Here is a 22,689-nt window from a genome sequence, read left to right on the forward strand (position 1 = left end):
AAGATATCCATATCAAACCAGGGTTGGCAACCTCCTGCCTTCAATGCCCTGCCTGCCTTGTAAGATGGCTGCTCCAAACCTCTTTACAGACTTGACCCTTCACTGCACAGAGAGGTCTGGGAAATGAGTAAGAAGATTCTCTACCCTTTCCTGCCTATCCTGTGGGCTGCTATAAACTCACTTTGACAGCCAACCCAATTCCAGTAAGTAATAATTGACAGAGAGAAAACACACATGGTTTGGTTGGGAACAGCAGCAACTGAAGGCACACTTCCCAGTATGTGAATTCTCTTTTACCACTATTGGACAGAAAGAAACCATCATGCAAACAACAAGGTGCATCATCAGTGGGTTTAAGGGGGTTGAGCTGAACACATGGAACCACTGTTGTTGCTTCTATGGATGTAAGGGAGTGAGGTCAGAAGTAAAAGAAATGCAAATAGAAAAAAAAGAAAAGACAGTGATGATTCCCTGAACGCAATACCATACAAACCACAAGAAGATTGCTTTGAGTAAGGCAGAAAACTCAGCATCCCACAACTAGTCAGGATTCCTAACCAAAAACCAAAACTATCCTGGCAGCCAGTCCGCCAAAGTCACAGAAATCCCCATGCAGCACAACCTGACCTGGTAGCTGCAGTTAGTGTAGAATGCTGTACCACGATTGCTAACATGAGTGAGACCCTGGAAAACGAAAAAGGAAAGGAAAACAGGAGAAGGATGCTGTTTTCAAGATTTGCAATGGGTTCTAGCTAGTGCCTGCAGGTCAGCAAATCTCATGTCAATCACACTCTTGACTTCACTTATTGGCTAAAACCCTGAAAGGGCGGGGATTAGAGCAGCTGACCTCTCTGACATTTTGGTGTATATCTTATGAACCAGACCACCTGGAAACTTTTTTTAAAAAAATTAAAGCTGAGAGTCTGAAGATTAAGGTGACTCATCTGGAGACCCAGAGAAGACCCCCCAAAACCAAAGTCTTTGTGCAAAATCTGGAGACCTGACAACCCTATATCTGTACCTCTAACTATTATTGTATTTAAGCAAGCACCTCATCTTGTCCCACCCATGGATGCTTCAAAAGTTTGCCTATGTGGGCTAATGCTTTCTGTGGATGGAAAAAAACAATAGTTTTTAAGAGCACTGAAAACAGTTTGAAAGAGAGAGAGAGAGAGAGAGATCACTTCCCATGTGGAACACACATTGCCTTGGCTGCTTCTGGCCAAATGTTTTTAGAACAATATAAGTCCCACTAAAATATTTTGGCCAGAGGTGGCAATAGGATGTGTACACACACCACAAACAGCAGCCCTCTTTCAACAGTGCCTTCAACCAGCTAAGGGAAAACAAAGCAAAAGTTATTGCCTCAACTGCAACCCAAAAGAATCTTGTGTTCTGCTTCTTTAAGGTCAGTCATTGTGCTTGGGAAGTACTTCCTCTGGCTAAAGGAAGAACCTAGCTTAGGGAATCAGTAATTGTTTCCTGACTGTCAAAAAAGAAGGGCTAAAGCAGACTTCCTCAGTTCCAACAAATAACTGCCCATGAGAACGAAGGAATAGAAAACTCCCATGATATTATTTCCCTTTCATGTACTGACAGAATCAGAGCTTGTGAGAAAATAAGTTATTCATTGTATAACTTGTTGTGTGGTTGAGCAATTGTGCATGCAGTGCAAAATAATGATCCAGATCGGCCCCAAATGGGGAACAATGTGCAATTAACCTGGGTCTATGCTTTTAAATGGGGAACAATGGGCAATTAAGTTAGATCTCAGTGTTTCTGAATGAGGAATGATGTGCAGTTTTTGCTAGACCTGTGTTTTAAATTGGGGAATGGTGCTATTTAACCAACTGTATATGTGATGTGCAGCAAGGATGCCAAAGAAAGGCTTGTTATTGCAAGGATTCCAGATCTTTTTTTGCATATAAATGCCCTGAACATATGCCATGTCTGGGGAAGTACAGAAATACCTACAAAAATAAATAGGAAGATTTTGAACACAAAGCCACAGGGAAGGGCAAAATACCAATTCTCATTCTCTCTCCCACCTCTATGTATCTTTATTGTTGTTGTTATTGTTATTTTGGCTTATTTATGTAGTTTTGTGACAAAAGGTGCCAGGTGGCTGTAAATCATGTGCTAAATAGTGTTGTTGACAGAAACAAAAATAGTTGTTCTCTTTTTCTTTTTAGCATAATATGTTAACATGTTTATTGCTTCTATTTTAAGTAGATATCCAGTCAATTCCAGCAGTTCTGTTGGACACAAAGTAATGAGATTATGCTATGTATATTGTAGAAAGCAGACAGCCTCCAAGTTGGAATCTAGCCTTCATCTCCGGGAGAGCTGTATGTTTCCTCCAGAAACCTTGAAGATTTCACTAATTGCTAGAGAGTTATTGTTTGCCTTAACTAAATCCTACTCACAATAGACCCATTGAAATTAATGAACCTAAGTTAGTCAAATCTGTTAGATTCAGTGGATCTACTCTGAGAAGGACTGGCACTGAATATCACTCATTCCTTCCACTTTTCTTATACATTACATGAGGATGCTTCCTTAACACAAATAAACATTGAGGCTAGCTGCAAGTGCAACATTTACAAAGGGATGGCACTGACTCAGCATTGTGGGTTGACATTACTATCCCAGGCCAGCAATAACTACTGTTGCTAAGAAGTGGCTTTCTAGCAAAACACATAGGACACTTCCAGATGGTCCTTATTTTTGTGTTGAATTAATCACATCTGGGAAAATCCAGGCTGTGCAATTATTATTATTATTATTATTATTATTAATGCCTGCCCTTTACCAATAGGTCCCAGGGTGCGTTTGAAAATCTAAAATACAATATTAAAAAGAATAAAACCACATTTCAATAACAAGAATAGGATGGGTTCTGAAAACATATCTCAGGAGCTGAAGGCCAGCATAAAGATTAAAGCTGCTCCACGAGCTAGAGGGAGCCCCAGCTGATGAAGTGTCAAGGCCCCAGCTGACAAAGCATCAAGGCGAGTTAAGCGGCAGAGCGAAAAGAGGGTAAGTAGCTCCCATTTATTTCATTATTTAATTGAATTAAAACAGCTCAGAGCAATAAGTAATAAGGGCAGCCTAAGGTCACCCTGAGCTAGCAGCCAAATCCTGAAAGAACCTATATCTTAGGAGACAGATCCTAGGAGAAGGGAGCCTATAGAAAGCTAGTTTTCAACACTACCCTAGCAGGAAAGCTTCAGGGGACACTGTAAACAAGGCTAAATTCCAGTCGGAGAGAAGGGGAAAAAGGAAACTCCACCAATACATACAGGGAGAGAGTCAGCTCAGTCTTTGCTAAAAAGGGCAGCTTTAGCCTTCCTTAAACACAACCACAAGCTATGTTGCCCTAGGTTAAAGAAAGGTCAGGCTGTTCTAGGTGGGAAAGCAACAAACAAAAAAAGCGTTGAGGTCCCAGCTGACAAAGCGTCAAGGCAAGTTAGGCAGCAGGGCGAGGAGGCCAGCCCACTCTGCCCGTCTGTTCCCTGACCTCAACTAAACCGCAGTTTCCAACCCATTGACGTAATAAACCTTAAACAAAACTATGCAGGTAAGAAGCCAGCAGGGGTGTGGGGGCTTTCCAGTGTTTTGCACTGCCTGCAGCATGTACGACTATCTGCCTGTTGGACAGAAGTCGTGGGTGTGACTTCATTTCCTTGAGGCCAAGGTGGCTGACCTGGAAAAGCTGAGAGAGGCAGAGAGGTGTGTGGAGGAGGCCTTCAGGGACGTTATAGCTGTGTTCCACTCCAAGGATGATAGCTCTTCTGCTATCATGGAGAACGATGGTCTCAGGGAAGGAGAGCATCCAGCCAAGGAAGAGGGAAACGATCCCTTAGAAGGGACCCATTCCTTGGGGGATGAGCAGCTATCCTCTCGTGCCAAGGATATATCTCCAGGGAGTGGAGGGATCCTTGTAGTGGGTGATTCGATCATTAGGAACATAGACAGAACATAGTCGGCCTGCCAGTTGCCACCACCTTGCTTCCACTCTATCAGTGTCGTCGTCGTCATGGGCCAGGGCATGCAGACGGAGACCCTCAGCGTTAAGCTGTACTACTCTTGGCCTGAGTCGCAGGCCATTGCTGTTTTGGACTGGTGTACCGCCCTTGAAACAGTTGTAAGTTCAGGCAAGACAGAATGCCTTCCTGGATATTTTTTCTTGATATAATGTTATTTGCTATTTAATTTAATTTTTTGTACAATGTATTGCCTTGTTGATGTATTTTTATATTTGTGTTTACTTTTTCTGTAAGCTGCCTTGAGGGCCTTTTGGCTGAAAGGCGGGGTATAAATAAACATTAACATAACATAACATTAACAGACAGTGGGGTGTGTGATGGGCATGCAGACTGCAAGGTGTTTTGCCTGCCTGGTGCGAAGGTTGTGGATGTCGCCCGTCATTTAGATAGTTTGGTAGACAGTGCTGGGGAGGAGTCAGTGGTCGTGGTGCACGTTGGCACCAACGACATGGGGAAATGCAGCCATAAGGTCCTGGAAGCAAAATTTAGGTTGCTAGGTAGGATGCTGAAAGCCAGGACCTCCAAGGTGGCTTTCTCTGAAATGCTACCGGTTCCACGCACAGGACCAGCCAGACAGGCACAGCTTTGCAGTCTCAATGCGTGGATGAGACGATGGTGTCGGGTGGAAGGGTTTGGATTTGTTAGGCACTGGGGAACATTTTGGGACAAGCCGGGCCTATACAAAAGGGACGGGCTCCACTTGAACCAGAAGGGAACCAGACTGCTGGCACTTAAAATTAAAAAGGCGGCAGAGCAGCTTTTAAACTGACTGAGGGGGGAAACCCGACAGGAGCTGAGGAAGGTCCAGTTCGGAATAAACCTCCCCCCTGGGATAAAGATCAAAGAAATGATGAAATTTTAAAAGGGGTAGGCCTAGAAGTAGGCATTGTGAGAGCAGGGGCACAGGATATAAATTCAGAAGGGCAAAATTACCACAGGCCTAACCACAAGTGCCAAAGACACTTGAAGAGAGACACTGCTTACAAGTGCCTGTACGCTAATGCTAGGAGCCTCCGAACCAAGATGGGAGAACTGGAGTGCTTGGTCTTAGAGAAGAGCATTGATATAGTGAGCATAACGGAGACCTGGTGGAATGGAGAAAACCAGTGGGATACGGTTATCCCTGGATATAAACTATATCGGAAGGACAGGAAAGGACGTATTGGTGGCGGAGTCGCTCTATACGTGAAAGAAGGCATTGAATCCAGCAAGCTCGAAACCCCAAAAGAGGCGCACTCCTCCACAGAATCGTTGTGGGTGGTGATACCATGCCCCAGGAGGGATTTAATACTGGGAACAATCTATCGTCCCCCTGATCAAAATGCTCAGGGAGACCTTGAGATGAGATAAGAAATTGAGGAAGCATCCAAACTAGGAAATGTGGTAGTAATGGGTGACTTCAACTACGCAGACATAGACTGGCCACATATGTGTTCCAGTCATGACAAAGAAGCAAAATTTCTAGATATTCTAAATGACTATGCCCTAGACCAGTTGGTCATGGAACCGACCAGAGGGACGGCAACCCTGGACTTAATCCTCAGTGGGGACCGGGACCTGGTGCGAGATGTAAGTGTTGTTGAACCGATTGGGAGCAGTGACCACAGTGCTATTAAATTAAACATACATGTAAATGGCCAATTGCCAAGAAAATCCAACACGGTCACATTTGACTTCAAAAGAGGAAACTTCACAAAAATGAGGGGATTGGTACAAAGAAAGCTGAAAAACAAAGTCCAGAGGGTCACACTACTCGAAAATGCTTGGAAGTTGTTTAAAAACACTATATTAGAAGCTCAACTGGAGTGCATACCGCAGATCAGAAAAGATACCGCCAGGGCCAAGAAGATGCCAGCATGGTTAACGAGCCAAGTCAAGGAAGCTCTTAGAGGCAAAAAGTCTTCCTTCAGAAAATGGAAGTCTTGTCCGAATGAAGAAAAGAAAAAAGGACACAAGCTCTGGCAAAAGAAATGCAAGAAGACAATAAGGGATGCTAAAAAAGAATTTGAGGAGCACATTGCTAAGAACATAAAAACCAACAACAAAAAATTCTATAAATACATTCAAAGCAGGAGAGCATCTAGGGAGGCGATTGGACCCTTGGATGATAAGGGAGTCAAAGGTGTACTAAAGAACGATAAGGAGATTGCAAAGAAGTTAAATGAATTTTTTGCATCTGTCTTCACAGTGGAAGATATAGGGCAGATCCCTGAACCTGAACTAACATTTGCAGGAAGGGATTCTGAGGAACTGAGACAAATAGTGGAGAGAGGAAGACAATATAAAAACTGACAAATCATCCACCCGAGAGTTCTCAAAGAACTGAAATGTGAAATTGCTGATCTGCTAACTAAAATATGTAACTTGTCCCTTGGGTCCTCCTCCGTGCCTGAGGACTGGAAAGTGGCAAATGTAACGCCAATCTTCAAAAAGGGATCCACAGGGGATCCCGGAAATTACAGGCCAGTTAGCTTAACTTCTGTCACTGGAAAACTGGTAGAAAGTATTATTAAAGCTAGATTAACTAAGCACATAGAAGAACAAGCCTTGCTGAAGCAGAGCCAGCATGGCTTCTGCAAGGGAAAGTCCTGTCTCAGTAACCTATTAGAATTCTTTGAGAGTGTCAACAAGCATATAGATAGAGGTGATCCAGTGGACATAGTGTACTTAGACTTTCAAAAAGCTTTTGACAAGGTACCTCACCAAAACCTTCTGAGGAAGCTTAGCAGTCATGGAATAAGAGGAGAGGTCCTCTTGTGGATAAGGAATTGGTTGAGAAGCAGAAAGCAGAGAGCAGGAATAAACGGACAGTTCTCCCAATGGAGGGCTGTAGAAAGTGGAGTCCCTCAAGGATTGGTATTGGGACCTGTACTTTTCAACTTGTTCATTAATGACCTAGAATTAGGAGTGAGCAGTGAAGTGGCCAAGTTTGCTGACGACACTAAATTGTTCAGGGTTGTTAAAACAAAAAGGGATTGCGAAGAGCTCCAAAAAGACTTCTCCAAACTGAGTGAATGGGCAGAAAAATGGCAGATGCAATTCAATATAAACAAGTGTAAAATTATGCATATTGGAGCAAAAAATCTTAATTTCACATATACGCTCATGGGGTCTGAACTGGCGGTGACCAACCAGGAGAGAGACCTCGGGGTTGTAGTGGACAGCACGATGAAAATGTCGACCCAGTGTGCTGCAGCTGTGAAAAAGGCAAATTCCATGCTAGCGATAATTAGGAAAGGTATTGAAAATAAAACAGCCGATATCATAATGCTGTTGTATAAATCTATGGTGCGGCCGCATTTGGAATACTATGTACAGTTCTGGTCGCCTCATCTCAAAAAGGATATTATAGAGTTGGAAAAGGTTCAGAGGAGGGCAACCAGAATGATCAGGGGGATGGAGCGACTCCCTTACGAGGAAAGGTTGCAGCATTTGGGGCTTTTTAGTTTAGAGAAAAGGCGGGTCAGAGGAGACATGATAGAAGTGTATAAAATTATGCATGGCATTGAGAAAGTGGATAGAGAAAAGTTCTTCTCCCTCTCTCATAATACTAAAACTCGTGGACATTCAAAGAATCTGAATGTTGGAAGCTTCAGGACAGACAAAAGGAAGTACTTCTTTACTCAGCGCATAGTTAAACTATGGAATTTGCTCCCACAAGATGCAGTAATGGCCACCAGCTTGGATGGCTTTAAAAGAAGATTAGACAAATTCATGGAGGACAGGGCTATCAATGGCTACTAGCCATGATGGCTGTGCTGTGCCACCCTAGTCAGAGGCAGCATGCTTCTGAAAACCAGTTGCCGGAAGCCTCAGGAGGGGAGAGTGTTCTTGCACTCGGGTCCTGCTTGCGGGCTTCCCCCAGGCACCTGGTTGGCCACTGTGAGAGCAGGATGCTGGACTAGATGGGCCACTGGCCTGATCCAGCAGACTCTTCTCATGTTCTTATGTTCTTAAAGCTGATCTGGAACTCTTGCAAAATAAGCCCACTTCCCCAAAAGACTGGCCTTTTTGCAACAAGGAAAATGCACTGGAAAGTGTGGGACAGCACTTGCTTTGACACGATATCATCTAATCTCCCCACAAATAAAACAGGAGCCCATCCATACCTAACCAGAAAATCCATGTTTTCCATATTTGTTTGGTGGCTCGAGATCCATTCATATCCTGTTTGACGTCAGATTTATATTGTGAAAAGCTGATTTTCAAGCATCCATACATGTGGGCTTTTTTTGGTCTAAATTGCTTTAGCATTGGCGACTCCTCATCTTTTCAGTGATTGCTCCATTATGATCATTTGCTTTTTGATGCTTTTTTGGAAGAGTGCAGAAACTTTTTTTAAAATTCCCATGCATGTGCAAAAGGGCAAAGTTAATGGACATCCCCCTCCCAAGTGTAAGCAAAATAAACGTCTGGACTGTTACATATAACATAGTGCATACTAAGGATAGGAGCTGCTAGTTACTCCCAATTCCATTGAATTTGTCAACCTGGGAGGCAAATCCCTTTCCGTGTTCAATCGTTTCCCACTATCTCCTGCTGTCACCATTTTGAAAGGGCTTTCCTTCTGCCTAGTGCACCCATCAAATCTCTTTTTCATGCCTCCTCCTCCCAAATTGTATTAGATCGTCCGCAGCCAACCATGGGAGAAAGCAAGAGATCGTCTGTCATTCAGTTTCAAGTTAGCAAAGGAAGGAACCAGATTAGTCAGTTTCAGGCTCCGAGAAAAAAGAATACTCTTGGATTTGGCTTTAGACCCGGTTTTGGCACGGAGACAGCCTTGGTCGCCCTGTATGATGATCTTTGTCTGGAGACAGACAGGGGGAGTGTGACTCTGCTGATTCTCCTTGATCTCTCAGCGGCTTTTGATACCATCGACCATGGTATCCTTCTGGGCCAACTCACTGATTTGGGAGTGGGCGGTACTGCGTGGCAGTGGTTCCGCTCCTACTTGGTGGGCCGTCTCCAGAGGGTAGCGCTTGGGGAGCATTACTTGGCACCCTGGGACCTCCAGTATGGAGTTCTGCAGGGGTCAGTTCTGTCCCCCATGCTTTTTAATATCTATATGAAGCCACTGGGTGCGGTCATCAGGAGCTTTGGAGTGCATTGCCATCAGTATGCTGATGACACGCAGCTCTATTTCTCCTTTTCATCTTCTACAGGTGAGTCTGTTGACGTGCTGAACCGATGCCTAGCTGCGACAATGGACTGGATGAGAGCTAACAAACTGAGGCTTAAGCCAGACAAGACTGAGATGCTGCTGGTGGGTGGTTCTCCTGACCGGTTGGTGGATGTTAGACCTGTTCTGGATGGGGTTGCACTCCCCCTGAAGGAGCAGGTTCGTAGTTTGGGAGTCCTTCTAGAATCATCCCTGTCACTCGAGGCTCAGATAGCCTCGGTGGCAAAGGGTGCTTTTTACCAACTCCGGCTGGTGGCCCAACTACGCCCCTATCTGGACAGGGAGAACCTCGCTTCAGTAGTTCATGTGCTGGTAACCTCGAAACTAGATTACTGCAATGCACTCTACGTGGGGCTGCCTTTGAAGACGGTTCGGAAACTGCAGCTTGTGCAGAATGCAGCGGCCAGACTGTTAACGGGGACCAGATGGTCCGACCATATAACACCTGTTCTGGCCTGCTTGCATTGGCTACCTATATGTTTCCGGGCCCGGTTCAAAGTGCTGGTTTTAACCTACAAAGCCCTACACGGCACAGGACCACAATACCTGTTGGAACGCCTCCCCTGATATGGACCTGCCCGTACACTCCGCTGATCAACGAAGACCCTCCTCCGCGTGCCTACCCATAGGGAAGCTCGGAGAGCAGCAACACGAAAAAGGGCTTTTTCAGTGGTGGCCCCCAAACTGTGGAACAACCTCCCTGAGGAAATACAACTGGAGCCAACATTACTATCTTTTCGGCGCCAGGTTAAAACTTTTCTCTTCACCCAGGCATTTTAATTAGTTAGTATATGTTGGAACTGTTTTAATCTTAAAATTTTTAAATTTTAATGTTTTATATTGTTATATGTATATTGTATTTCTGATGCTGTTCTTGTTCTTGTAAACCGCCCAGAGAGCTTCGGCTATGGGGCGGTCTATAAGTTTAATGAAATAAATAAATAAACAAATAAATAAATAAACATAGAGTGCCATCTCTCTCTCTCTCTCTCTCTCTCTCTCTCTCTCACACACACACACACACACACACACACACACACACACACACACACACACACACATATCTGGCTGGCTGGTTCTTTGGTGTGTTTGGCTCCCCCTCCCATCCCCGTCAGCTGTTGGGTGGGAAAAGAGAGGCTTCACCTGCTGCTGGATTGGTTGCAAGATCAATGCCACATTAAAGTACTAGAGCTTGCTCCTCTTCCACCCCCCTTTCCCCCTATCAGCCCAAGGAAGCTCACCTGAAAACCTCCTCCTTTAAACTCCATGTTTTCAATGAATTGTTTGCATAATATTGCAAAATAGCTTTTAAGTGGAAATATTATTAATTTGATTTTACGTTTGATTGAAAAACAATAGTTTTTTTTGAAAAAAAATCCAATGCAATACAGTTACAGAAGCCAAAAGTACCCCAGTTCAGTACCAGAAGCAGGAAAACTGTAAGAAAGAAGGAGGGGGCATGGACAGAGGGTGGATCCAACTTCAGTACCAGAAATGCAACAGGCTATTACAGGGGGAGGAGACAGGGGGCTTGGCATATGATGGAGGAATGCCCATGGACCACCTATTGCAGGAAAGTCCATAGCATTGCATCCAAGCGCATTGACATTAATGCAGTTGATTATTGATACAGGAAACCATATCAGTCTTTCAGTGGTATTTCTAATGTGGATTTGTAAATGTGAAAATCTGTACTGGTTTATGATGTCATATGGACGACGGTGAATTAATAAGGACACAAATCAGTAACACTGCAGATTATACAGTAGTATGGACAGGCCCCAGGATGAATGCTCTTTAAACAGCCAATGTCGTTTAATTTCTCTGCGTACAAATCAGGCCGAATGCGCATTAAACATGTCATCTGGAAATGATCTAAGACATTTCCCAGCTTTGCAGGTTTGTGAAGGTGTTCCCCACACCCACAAATTGGCTTTTTACTTATTTGTATTGCTTATTGGTTGTATCATGCTGTATATATGAATTATCTCTTGTGGGTGATTTGCTCACAGTCATGGCTATGCTACCTTTTCCTCCCTTTGTACTTTTATTTTTTAAGTACTCTATCAAGCTGCTTGTGAACAATGCTTCAATAATTCATTATGTATGTTTTCTTTTTTCACTTTTTATGCATTTAACTGACACCTGGATCTCTGTTACTTCTGCTGCATTATCTTCCCATTTTAAAAATCTTTTTCACACTCTCCCTGCCTGTAATGGGTGCTTGTGTGTGTGTAGAGCTTCTTTCACCAAAATATTATTTTTCCCCTTCCTCTTCTTTTTTCACTTTTGAATCCTATGCTATATGACTTCTCTGGCAAGCATTTCTCTGGTGGTTGTGTACCACCCTCTTGATTCATTGTGTACTTTTGTTTGGTCTGATTTTAAAGTCTGGCTTTCATCTTTTCTGGCATTTTCTTCTCCTGTTTCACTAGGTGGGGACGTGCACATTGATCAAAAAGCTGATTTAGATATCCTTCAGGGTCTCCCCTCTTTGCATTATTCCTTTGATCTTTCCCTGTTTCCTTCCTTTGCCACTCCCATTATCTTGATTTAGTTATCACTTCGTCATGTTCACCTGTAGATTTTTCTAATATTCCTTATCCCCTATATGACCATCATTTAATTTCATTTACTCTGTTGCTTAATTCTACTTCGTCTACAGTTCTGAAATCATTCAGGGAAATTCAGTCCTTGCTCACCTAACTCAAATCCACCTCCTATTTCTGTACGATGTACCTACCATTGCTGCTCCTGTGGTGTCTGTCCTTCATTTGTTTGATGTTTTCATCATCATACTTGATCTGCTCAGCCTTGGCTCATTCCTAAATTGTGCCATCTCCTGTTTGTACATTTGCACTGCTAACAGTCATGGTTCAAATCCCATCTGTCATCTGATTTTTGTCATTTTAAATTTGTGCTCTCTTTTCTCCTACCTTTTATATATATGTGCATGTGTTTGTGTGTATGTGTGTGCTTGTATGTGTATGCACATGCTAAATAGTCCTATTTTTCTCATTACTATTTGCTTTCTGTTTGTATTAATGCTCATCCTTCTTGTCATTATCTTTTATCTCCTCAACATTTCTTAGTCAAAGTAATGTTCATTGTTTGTCCTCCCAAATTCTGGTTTCCTGTTTCCTTTCGGAGCCTCTCCCCTTCCTCAGCCCCTGATGACACTCATGCTGCTGCTGCAAATTTTAGTGTGCTTTCAAAAAACCTTCCTTTTTCATCTCATGAATGCTAATGTTTCTCTTCTTTAGCTTCATCCTTTCAAGGGTTATTCTTTTTGTTGACAACTGCCCATTCATTAGCTTGCCCTTTAATTTTATTTTGATTGGATTGTTAGAATTCCTTGCTTCTTGGCCCTCATATTTTGGACTTTTATTCTCTTTGCTCATTTCTATATATGTGTGCATACATTTGAACACATAATTCCTTTGCTTGTATGACTTTGGCCATATCCTCACCATACATTTAAAACAATATGATGCCACTAACAGTCATGGCTTCCCCCAAAGTTTCCTGGGAATTGTGTAGTTTATTAAGGGTGCTGAGAGTTATTAGGAAACTTCTTCACAGAGTTACAAATCTCCGAGTTCCCTGGGAAGAGGCACTGATGGTTAAACTGCTTGGATTTGTAGCTCTGTGAGGGAATACGGGTCTCCTAACAACTCTTAGCACCTTTAATAAACTACACAGTTCCCAGGATTCTTTAGGGGAAGCCATGACTATTACAGAGTGCTTTAAATGTGTGGGGCACATGGGGCCTTTGTTGATTACCTTATATCCTTCCATCCAGAAAATTTTATGTATGCATTCCCTGTGCCATTTCATAATTTCTCAATTTTTATTTTATTTTTGCTTTCCAAGTCACAGTTTTCTTCTATGCCACTGCCTCTATCTCAGTCTTTTCTTTCGTTGCCCTTTTCTTTGGAGTGTCTGTTGAGATATACAGTCCATTCCCATTCCAGTCTTTAAGAAACATATTTAAATGCAATTGTTTTGGCAATTTTTATATATATGAAATTATTTTTATCCCGGCTTTTGGTTCTCAAAAGCACCCCCAAGGTGGCTAAATCAACCTATGTTTAGTTCTATTGTCATTCTCCTCCCCTTTCTTTACCTTTTTATTATCTTATGTTGTATATCATTTAGTAAATTGTAAGCTTTGGGGCAAGTCCATGATTTTAAAAAATGGTTAAATGTCAAGTTGTCATATATGATGTTGCTATTACTGCTCCTAACTATCCCAGTGGTGAGCTGGGCAGTTGTTATCCTTTAAACAAAAAATGCAGGAAATACTGTGTAATTAGTAGGATGGCCACCAGATGGTAGCTATGTATGTCATGATGACCCCAACCTTGAACAGCAGCTAGGGAGGAGGAGGAGGAACCAGCTAGATCAGGAAGACCGGTGGTGCAAGATGTGGTGATAATGAACCCAGGCACTGACATCGGGCCTGGAGCAGTAATCCTTTGAGCCAGAGTTCCTCATAACTGCTCCCCCCAGAAACAGTATCACCCCCTGAGATAGATTCTCCTGAGGAACCATCCCCCTTTACACTAGGGAACACAGGCTCCCCAGGGCCTGCTCCTCAATGCAGGCAACACGCAAGGCAGAAGCTGACTGAGAGGCAATAGAGCATTAGGCTCCAGGTTTTTCCTAAAAGGTTTTCCCTTCTTTAGAAGGGGGTAGACCTTGGGAGTGATACTGTAGCTCAAGAATAATAAAATGCCTCCCCTGGTCTGAGCAAGCTGTTTTCTTCCTATCCAAGGGGCCTGCCACTCCAGGCTAACCCTACTTGCCATCTGCCTGATTAAGCTACCCTTTGGCACTCCTCAAATTTCATTTGACTCCTGCTCATGGTCAGGGTAGGATGAGTTCTATGAAAATATGGCATTAAAGATGGAGTTCAGCAATGTGGGTGGGTGATTGCCATCTATAACTTTTTTCTTGGGTGGCCTTGCCAATTTTTTTTAATGGTTCGTTGCTTCCTACTTCTCTAATTCCCTGAGGACCCTCATTTCTCTCTGCTGTGTCATTGTTTTTTCCAGGATTGTTCATCATGACAGTCTTTGTTCCTTCCTTTAGTGTGAAGTGTGTTATATTGCTAGAATACACATATTGGTCTGAGAAGAGTTGGTATAATGTCTGCTGATATCACCGAGCAGACAGAAGCAGTGATTATGTCCCCATGCCGCTGGTGTTCTTGTGGAAAAGGGACATATGTAGGTCTGTCTTCCAGGTGGAAAGTTGCAGGTTCTTCACAGCAAGACTGTTACCTCCCCCTCCCCACAGTTTTCAGTGTCTTCTCTTTCTGGATTGGCAAAATAGTTTAGGAGGTGGAGATGAACAGACAACAGACATACTCAGAGAGGTGTAGACATCATTACATAAGATGCTCCAATTCAAACTAGTGAAGGTACAATTACTAGGCATAAGCTAAATAAATAAATTAAACTATTGGTGTTAAATCTACAAGCTTCCCACAAATTGAAATGGCAGGAGGGGTAGGCACAGATGCTGATGCTGATTTATTATGCTGTGCAAATATTCTGTATCGATAACAGAAGTTAAATAATTCACCATGCGCTTGAAAACAACCTTATTTCAATTAAAACAGTAGACTTGATAATGTTCTTTTTCATTTTTTTTAAGTTTTGGGAAAGGATCCCTAGTTTGTAATTGCATTAATTACAAACATGCACACAGCTGAAAAGTCATTCAGATGTAAATGCTCTTAAATGAGAAGAAAGCAATTGGGAGTATAATTTTTGGTTGTTGCAGTTAATGAAACTATTTGATTTTGTTTTAATTGGACTTCTAATAACATAAAGCACTCTCCCTGTGATGAGATTTCTTGAGGAAGGCACCATCTAGCAATAGCACTAAGGCTTGCAGAGGAAACTCATTGCTGTGTATGTTTCGCTACATACCTGAGTGAAGATGGGCATCTTTCAAATTAAACATTTGTCACTAGATGAAACAAGGGAGGGTGATGATGAGATGTTCACTAAAACAGAAGAAAGAAAGAAAGAAAGAAAGAAAGAAAGAAAAGCTTCTCAAAGTAGTAACATTTCCTGTTGCTTCTCAGGTTCCCAGAAGATATGGCTTTCAGTGAAACAGCTCTGAGCATGGTCAGAACAGATATATAATTCTGGTACGACTATAAGCTCTCAAGTTAATGTACCCAATGAACTTTGACCTCATAACAACAAGGAGAGAGGAGGAAGCTCCGACTGGGCTAAAAAGCTGTCAGTCCTCCTAATGAGACATGTGAAGGACCTCTTTACCATAATATTTTTGGATTGGGCAATAATTTTGAATTAGGATTGGCTGAGTGATGCAGAGAGCTGATTGGCTAGCAAAGAAGAGATTGACAGAAATGCCTCCACAAGCCTTTGTAAATCCATGGAAACGTAAAATGTGTGTGGAACAGGAAAGATTGTGTAGCTTTGAGATTTTTGGGGGGAGGATTTTTTAAAATTGCTTGACAGTCTCATTGGGAGGGTTGTGCCCCAGTAGCTCTAGTGGAATAGACTCTGCTAACCCAGTCTTTACCAACCTGGTACCTTCCAGATGTTTTGGATTACATTTCCTTATGCTGAACGTACAAGATGTGAACAGGGTGGTTTACAACAGATGTTACCGGGGGTCGCTGATTCATGGGGTCGCCATAAGTTGTAATTGACTTGAAGGCACATAACACACACACACACACATGCTGGCTCAGGCTGATGTTTGCCCGAAATATCTAGAGGGCACCAGGTTGGCAAAGGCTGGTTTAACCAAATAAATGCAATCTTTTTCTGTTTGATTTGGTTTACTTGGTTTTGACATTATTGTTGTTAGCTGCTTTGGGCTTCCTTTTGGAAGAAAAAGCAGGGTGCACATATAAAATGGAATGAAATTTCATCATACAGGGTGTTTGAGTCATCGTTTCTTTAATGAACACTACCAAAAATCCTAAGGGGCAGGTACTAATTTGAGCTGGTCATAATGGAAAGCACTTTCAATACAGTATAAAATAAGGGAGAAGATTAGGGTTGCCAGGTCTCCGGTTTTCTGCCGGAGTCTCCAGCAAAAGTGGGCCGTCTCCGGCCTCCAGCCATATTTGGTGTGAAGAGGCTGATCTCCGGCTTTTGGACGTCCCCCTCAGGCACGCATGCGTGATTGACACACATGGCTGCTGGGTAGGAGGAGCGGCTGCGATGGGCGTTTCTGGCTGCGGTTTGCATCGTGGCCAATAGAGCAGTTTGGAATCTCGTTTGGAAGCAGAAGGCTGCGGGTGGCAGGAGCTGGAGCAGGTTGGACTGCGGCTGATTGCAGAGAGAGAGAGAGAGAGAGAGAGGCCTGAGAGAAGAGAGGCCTGAGAGAGAGAGAGAGAGAGAGGCCTGAGAGGCCAGAGAGAGAGGCCAGAGAGAGAGAGAGAGGCCTGAGAGGCCAGAGAGAGAGAGAGAGGCCTGAGAGAGAGAGAGAGAGAGAGAGAGGCCTGAGAGAGAGAGAGGCCTGAGAGATGGGGCTCAGCAGTCTCTGGCCATCACCACACCTTGGGGGAGGAAATTCCATCACACACACACACACACTCTCACACCCTGGCCCGCCCCTCTTCCTTTTCTGATTGTGGAAAGCTGGTGGTTCCATGTCTGCCACTGCTCCTTGGATTGTTGAAAACCAAATGTTTGAATAAGCAAAATGTATAGCAGGATGAGGTTGCCATGTGATTTTTCCAGCTGGGTTTGTGTGTGTATGGAACTTCAGCAGGTGAACAGGCCCGTCCCCTCATCTCTGTGACAATGAAAGTTCTACGTCTTGAATTTCTGGCTGCCACCCAAAGAAAGCTGGCAGCCCCGGGAACAGGTGGGTGCAGAGTGGGTCTTAAAATAAAGAAAGAATCTTGCAGATGGAAGGCAGGGAAAACCAGGCCAGGTTCCCCAGGAACAATGTCTGTTTCCTAATCCCTGCCCCTGATAAATCACAGTTTCCATTTTAAGCATCACTTGTGTTGGAATTGTGGAAATGCAACTCGATTTGGGTGTTTCCACGTCTGGAGGGAGACAGAGAGGAGACCTCCAGGTTGCTAAGCTGTGCCTTTCCTTTGGTCATATGCTCATCTTCCTTCCTGAAAACTGATACCTCTTAGGAATGCTGACCACACTTTCCAACTCTCTCCTTCCTGCTTCTTCTCTGTCTCTTGAAGAGAAGAGATGTCTTTGCTTTGTCTCTCTCACCTGCAGCATGAGGGCAAAGGCCATGTCAGGTCCATGAACCTCCAATGCAGGTAGTTTACTAGAACTAGAATCCCTTTCCTATCTATTGTGTATTTCCTTCAATGAAGCAAGCTGTTCCTTATTTTACTAAGTCTGAATCCTCAGTTATTGCTGCAGAGTAAAAGTCTGCTACTTCACAGGGAAAGTCTCTCTCACTCTCTCTCTCTCTCTCTCTCTCTCACACACACACACACACACATCAGCGCTGGGTCTGCTCTTGATCCCAAACCTAACTCTGCTAACAAGTTTCTAGTCTTTTTTCAGCATTGAGTTGCCTCCACTCAAGACTCTGGAAGTTAAACCTCTCAGTGTGCGTGCAAAGACCCCCGCAGCAGAGTAGGAAGTCTCTTTTTGTCTGTCAAGAGCCATTGACCACCAGCAGCCAAATCAACCTGAGGCCCCAGCTGGCTTTGTCTGTGGGTCAGTGGCCTGAGGAGATGCCTTGGGTCAGCTGCCAGCTTGCCTAATGTGCACTTTCAAAATTCTCCTCAAGCAGAGACTGCCCAGTGCTGAACACCCTCCCGCCTGAGAAGAGCTTGTGGAGCAGGTGATATTGGGGGACCTGCAGGCCAGAGCCCGTCCCCCCCTTTTAAATCAAGGGAAGATGGCCGTAACTCAGTGGTAGAGAACATGGACAGTCGCTGCCAGTCGCTGTAGACAGTGCTGATGCTGAACCAGATGGACCAATGGCCTAACTCAGTATAAAGCAGCTCCCTGTTTAAATCACCCTTCATTCAGAACCATAAGGACTAGAATCTTACTTTATTTTTAGGGAAACTGTTGCACATGCAGAAGGGCCCAGGTTCAGTCCTCAGCGGCATCTCCAGGTAGGGCTGAGAGACACCCCTGCCTGAAGCCCTGAGAGCCGCTGCCAGTGCAGACAGCACTGGGCTAGAGAGCACCCATGGGTCTGCATCCAACATTCCTGGGTAAATGAAGCGGATCCTCGCATCTGGTCCAATCCTGCCTCAGGCCAGGGCTCGGAGTCTTAATTTGCCTTGGCCACCCTGCTTCATCCGCCCGTGCTGGGAGCTGCACAGCAGGAGTTGGGCCCATCTGTTCTCCTGGTACCTTTCAGTAGTTTTCAGGTTCCCTTAAGGACATAAGAACATCTAGTTCCTCACCCCAACCGTAATAGGAAGCCTGCAAGCAGGACCCTTCAGGGAGGAAAGGCGGGATATCAGTTTAATAGATAAATAAAATAAATAAGCGCAACTGGTCTTCAGAGGCATATTGCCTCCAAATGTTAATGCAGCTTCAAATAGCATTTGCCTTTTTTGCAGCCACATCACACTGTTGGCTCATATTCAGTTTGTGATCAACAACAATCCCAAGATCCTTCTTGGATGTAGTATTGCTGAGCCAAGTATCCCCCATCTTAATAACTGCATTTGGTTTCTTTTTCCTAGGTGTAGAACTTTACACTTATCCCTGTTAAATTTCATTCTGCTGTTTTTAGCCCAATGCTCCAGCCTATTAAGATCCCTTTGAATTTTGTTTCTGTCTTCCAGGGAATTAGGTATTCCTCCAAATTTTGCATCATCTACAAGTTTGATAAGCATTCCCTGCGCCTCCTCATCCAAGTCATTAATAAAAATGTTGAAGAGCACTGGGTCCAAGCCCAAGCCCTATAGTAGCCCGCTAGTTACTCCCCCCCAGGTTGAGAAGAAACCATTGATTAGCACTCTGAATATGATTGTGTAGCCAACTGTGGATCCACCCAATAGCTGTTCCATCCAGTCCACATTCAGCTAGCTTGCTAATCAGAATATCATGTGGCATTTTGTCAAAAGCTTTGCTAAAGTTGAAATATATTGTGTCCACAGCATTCCCACAGTCTATCAGGGAGGTTTGTTGTTGTTGTTATGTGCCTTCAAGTCGATTATAACTTATAGCGACCCTATGAATCAGTGACCTCCAAGAGCATCTGTCATGAACCACCCTGTTCACATCTTGTAAGTTCAGGTGTGTGGCTTCCTGTATGGAATCAATCCATCTCTTGTTTGGCCTTCCTCTTTTTCTATTCCCTTCTGTTTTTCGCAGCATTATTGTCTTTTCTAGTGAATCATGTCTTCTCATGATGTGTCCAAAGTATGATAACCTCAGTTTCATCATTTTAGCTTCTAGTGATAGTTCTGGTTTAATTTGTTCTGACACCCAATTATTTGTCTGTTTTGCCTAGAATGCCCTGCCTTGTCCTTAACATGGCTGCAACCATATCTACTCAGAAGTAAGTCCTATTGAGTTCTATGGGGCTTAGTTCCTTAATAAGCATGCTTACAGTTGCTCCCATCTAACGTCTCTGCAACACTAAGCTCCTTTCTTCCAATAATGGGCTGGCCTGAGGGCACGTAAACCCTTCTTCCCAGAAGAAAGTAAGCTAGAGTAAATGTTCCCTAAAGGCGTTGAACTGTGACCTGGCAGACCAGGGTTTGAATCCCCACACAGCCATGAAGCTCCCTGGGTGACCTTGGGCCAGTCACTGCCTCTCAGACTCAGAGGAAGGCAATAGTAAACCACCTCTGTCTGAGTACTGCTTACCATGAAGACCCTATCTGGGATCAACTTGAAGGCAGTCCATTTCCATTTTGCATCACCCTAAGCTTGTGAGAAAGAATGACCTTGTCACTTCAGATGGACCTAGGAACACCCTATTTTAGGTAAGATTTCTATTTTAATCTCCAGAGAATTTTTTTTTGAATGGTATGCTCCAAGCAACTGTGGTTGATACAATGTATCATGTTTAATGATATCACTAGGGCCCGCCCCTGACATCACTAGGGCCTGCCCCATGACATCACTAGGGCCCACCCCCTGACGTCACTAGGGCCTGCCCCCATTTTCTCAGGTTTTTGGATGGTTCCGACCTGGCAACCCTAGAGAAGATTATGGGAGAAACTAAATAGACACAAAGTCTTTGTTGAGCTAGAGATAGCCCTACCATTGATCTCAAAAAGATCACCCACATCAACACCAAGGGACATAAGGAATGTTAAGTGCAATTTGATCTTTCTTGCCAACTCAAGGGTTAGTCAGCTAAAGCCAACAGGAACAAGATTCAAATCTCTATGCATTTGAGATACCATTTAGGAAATACTGATTTTTTTAAAAAGAGATGCCTTTTGGCTACAGTTCAGTGCCAGATGTTTGGCACAAAATAATTAGCCAGTTGTTTGAAAACAGAGGGCTGAGGCCAGTAATCTCCAGCTACTCTCACGTGAGGTTGAAACCCATAAATTCTCTCTCCCCTTTGAGGAAATGAATCCTTTGGAATGCACTTTGGAATGGCATCCCTCCTCTGCACTAAACATTTTATTTGCTTCTTTTAAAAAAGTTATTTGGAGGGAAAATGCCTAGAACAGAAGCTGTTTGCTTGTTCATTCTATCAATTTCACAGCTCCATTGACTTGTATGAGAGCAGCTGTACAACAAGGAATGGGTAAAAAGGCCTTTTCCCTCTGTCGTCACTATTCTTTTCCCTCCTGCATTATGTTTATAATTCTTAGGCTACTGTTGCTGGGTGAAAGGTTGGTGTTATAATACAGACAAAAAGGAGGCTGCTCCTTTAAAGCTAAGGTCCTCCTATGCACCCTTACTTGGGATAGTAAGGCCCAATGAACACCATGACACTTCTTCTGAGTAAATGTGTATAGGATCAGATTGTTACAAAAGGAAGGCCCTGTTCACACGTTACAGTCAACAAGTGTACAGTCTGTGTACCTGGGTACAGAAGTAGCTGGGCTGTACACTCATACAGTTATTCACATGTAACATTCAACGAGTGTACAGTCTCCGTTATATACACATTTGCTGTCAGGGAAAGAAAATGGCTTCAATGACACTTATTACATGCGCCATTGAAGCAATTCCCTTTTACTGGCAACAAGGCAAGGCATGCTGGGTCTGTTATACTTCCTGAAACTGTTTCCTGTCAAGGGGTACATTCAGTAGAGTTTTGGCAGAAATGGGAATGTAGTTTTACTCTTTTAATTTTTCCTGCAGATTCTTAAGTTTTTAAAATCAAAACACCAACTTTTTAAAAGAAAATACCAGCCTGTAACTATCATAATTATAGCTATTAAAATATTGCATTTTTCATTGCCTGTTATTAAAATATGTATGGTTTTTGATGTAGGCTTTCATGGAACAATCCTATACATGTCTATACAGTCCTATAGAGATCAATAGGACATAGATAAATCTGTGAAAGTGCAGACCTAAATATATTGAATATTTATATATGAAAATATTTTGAGGAGGAGGGGGCTGCAACAAAAACAAGCTGCCTAAAAGAGTATGAACTGAAACAATTCTTCCAACATGGTATATCTGATTCTTTCTTGAGGACATCATGCGTTTTAATACACAAAACTACACTCAAAATATAAATGTGGGGGAAATTATTTATCAATTGGGCTTTCCAGCCTGCTGCTCCGACTGTAACATACTCTGTCCCCCGGAAAGCCTTTCCTGGTATTTGAGAAACAGGAAAGCTCTGGAGTATGGTTTTTATGGTTTTTCAGTGGAAATGTTTGTAGCTCAGTATCAAAAAGTGATAATCAGTATCTCTTTTTATGATCTATGTCAGTGGTTCCCAACCTTTATGAGTACGGGACCCCCTTTATAAGCTCAAAAGATTTTGTGACCCCCTTCCTCCAGGAAGGCAGCTTGGCTGCCTGAAAGGAAGGGGAAAAGCAGCCTTTCCTTGCAGCCTTGCTTGTTTGCTTCACAAAAAGCCCTCTCATTCTAAGTAAGGGCGTCATCAGCAGTGGCAGTGTGAGGAGACAGGAGTCAGTGGTAGTAATTCCCTCTTCTTTCTGGTAGCTCCACCCTCAGCCTCCTTTGGTGTCTGCCATGTATTTTATAGGCTGATGCCTGCCCTTAGTGCGCCTGAAAGATGCTCTAGTACTTCAGCAAAAGTCCTCCCCTCTCATTTGGAGCAAGGAGGAGGTGTCATCCGCAGTGGTGTTGGGGAGCAGACAGTGTCCAGGGAGTGAAGACTTTTTTAAAAAATTAATAAATAATAATTATTTTTACTGTTTGCAACCCCCTCTGGATTACTTCACGGCCCCCAGGTTGGGAACCACTGATCTATGACATAATATTTAGCTTTTGGATAGCACTTTAAATGCAGGGTGGGCAGAAAGTAGATCAAAATGTATTGGTGTATCTCAGGATGACTTGCAGA

General features: G+C 43.4%; 1 protein-coding gene across 14 annotated transcripts in view; it reads left to right on the top strand.

Annotated features, from left to right (window-relative positions):
* Positions 1-2,925: 2,925 nt before the first annotated feature.
* RIMS1 (regulating synaptic membrane exocytosis 1) overlaps positions 2,926-22,689 on the top strand; it is a 542,374-nt gene continuing 522,610 nt past the window's right edge. For 11 of the 14 annotated variants that reach the window (XM_061623103.1, XM_061623106.1, XM_061623108.1 and 8 more), the window contains exon 1: positions 2,926-3,039. The gene's annotated coding sequence lies outside the window, so the exon portion shown is untranslated. The remainder of the gene's footprint in view (positions 3,040-22,689) is intronic. The other 3 variants (XM_061623114.1, XM_061623116.1, XM_061623120.1) reach the window with 2 other exon arrangements.

The sequence above is a fragment of the Rhineura floridana genome, chromosome 4 (assembly GCF_030035675.1).
Source record: "Rhineura floridana isolate rRhiFlo1 chromosome 4, rRhiFlo1.hap2, whole genome shotgun sequence".
Lineage (NCBI taxonomy): Eukaryota > Metazoa > Chordata > Lepidosauria > Squamata > Rhineuridae > Rhineura > Rhineura floridana.